Source organism: Branchiostoma belcheri, unplaced genomic scaffold (assembly GCF_001625305.1).
Source record: "Branchiostoma belcheri isolate BF01 breed outbred unplaced genomic scaffold, Haploidv18h27 scaffold178, whole genome shotgun sequence".
Lineage (NCBI taxonomy): Eukaryota > Metazoa > Chordata > Leptocardii > Amphioxiformes > Branchiostomatidae > Branchiostoma > Branchiostoma belcheri.
Window position 1 is genome coordinate 233461 of NW_017803246.1, and position 2313 is coordinate 235773.

Consider the following 2313-nt stretch of genomic DNA (forward strand, 5'->3'; position numbering starts at 1 on the left):
AGCAAAGATTACAAAAATAATCTTGATCCAAGTACATACATTGTACATGTACTATATACACCCACAAAAATAATCTTGATCCAAGTACATACATTGTACATGTACTATATACACCCACAAAAATAATCTTGATACAAGTACATATACTATATACATTGTACATTCTTGCATAGTTTCATCATGTTGGTAAATAGATCAATGGACATTGGGTTCTTTGTTGGACAATTTTGTTTAGTTACAAAGAAACTAAAATCCACAATGACATTGACTGATACAGCAAAGATACATGTAGTACAACGTTTGTTTCTTCACTCTGGATACTTTATCTGAAATGTTCAAAGTTATGCACAAAAATTGTCCCTACAAAATATTATTAACATTTCGTAGATCATCTCAATGTCCTCATCCTGAGTGAATTTGGCTGAAACTGGTTTGTTTGGTTCACGTCATTCTGAGCTGGTGTTGTCTGAAACAAAGTACAATATATTTAAGGGTTAATGACCCGCCACGAGGTGAATATGGTGTGATAAAGCCTTGGCAGTTGCTATAACCAGAGTCTTGTATAATGTCCTTGCTATAACCACCGAATAAAGCCATTGAGTGAGCGCATGCGAACGAGGTGGCTTTATGAGGTGGTCATAGCAACTGACAAGGCTTTATCACACCATATTCACAGAGAAAGGGCGGGCCATTAGTGCTATTATCATATAGCCTATCAAAACTTACACGGTAAAGAGTAACACATTCCTGTATAACAAATATATCTAAATTATATAACAAACCATTACAGTCACTCCTCTATCCTCCCGTCCGCTGGCCACTGTTCCTGTGCATCTTTCTCGATTCCAAGGGCCCACATATTGAGTCTAAATGGGCCTCAATCAGATCTTCTATGACAAATTCTGACACACCATTGTCTAAAATTGTATTGATGTTGATGTTTTATTAGATATCCATTAGATTAGATATCAAATCTAATCTATTCTTCCTGGATTCATAAAAACAAGGCACACAAATATAATACAAATTAAGGCACATAACATAACACTTGCATCCATTAGACTGCAACTAGCGTAAAACTACAGAACAATAAACAGTTACAACTACAAAGCAACACGACAAAGCAACACGACATTGACATTGGGAGGTCAGAGGTCAGATACAATGATAATATATACAGCTCCTTGCTTGTGTCAGTACCTTACCACCAGTGCTTTAAGGGTTTGTTTGTATCTATCTTACGAGTTATCATGTCGTTTATGATGTTCTTGAATAGTGTTGGTGTGGTAGACCTGGCGTGTGGTGTGAGGTTGTTGTGAGATTTCGTGCATCTGTAAACGAATGTTCTTTCCATTGCGGTTGTCTTCGGTTTAGGCAGTCTTAAGCCACCTCCTGTCGCAAGTCGGGTGCTATGGCCATGGGAATTATCTGTTCGTTGTAACCTCCGTAAACGTTGTTAACAGATCACGGGATTCGTGGCTTCATGGGCAGCATTCTGAGTGTGAACACAGGAAACAGCAGCACCATCAACACCAGCCTGGTGTCCACACAGAACAACATCAACAGCCGCACACAGCGCAAGCAGATCTTTGCACAGACAGGGATCTTGTAAGTAAAATCATTTTACAAACACTTAAGAAAAGCTGATTAAAAGTGTATCTTGTGAATTTCAGCTCAGTTCATTTTAATACAATCAATTAGCATGTACACAGAAATTGCAACATGAAATATGTTGAAAGTTAACTTACAAACTAGTAGTAAAAGAACAAAGCTGTCAACATTAAGAATACGGTTAAAGCATAACATTTCAAACTAAGTTTTCATTCTTCATCATCAGTCAGTCCCATGGGATCAAACCTTTTTTCCAAGAACTTTGTGTTAACTAGTTTTACTTGTCAATGATTCTAACACCATGATTGTGATGATCTATGCAGTGATGGCAGGACAGTGGCGATCAAGAAGGTCCAAAAGCAATGCTTTCAGCTAACCAGGACCATCAGGATGGAGGTACAGCAAGTCAGGTGGGATCTCGCATTACTTAGTCAAAAGCCGGAAGAATATGTAGGATTTTAACGGATAGTTGAAGGTGCATTGTGTATCTCTGTTGTTCTGAGAAAATGCTATTATAATAATTTCATTCAAATAACTTCTTGGAATTTAATACTTTGGAAGTGAAGTGAACTTCAAGGTAAATATCATTAAACATAACCTATTCAAATTAGGATCTCATTTGCTTGATTTATGACAAAATGCTGGAATGACTTTCTTAGACTGTCATGGGGTCCTAAAATTGGGAATGTGTCAAATTTATAT

At 37.2% G+C, this 2313-nt stretch overlaps 1 protein-coding gene across 1 annotated transcript in view; it reads right to left on the reverse strand.

The window, feature by feature from the left end:
• Positions 1-351: 351 nt before the first annotated feature.
• The window catches only part of LOC109467186, a 44606-nt gene continuing 42644 nt past the window's right edge, over positions 352-2313 (reverse strand). Inside the window, exon 14 of the mRNA XM_019765129.1 lies at positions 352-466. The gene's annotated coding sequence lies outside the window, so the exon portion shown is untranslated. The remainder of the gene's footprint in view (positions 467-2313) is intronic.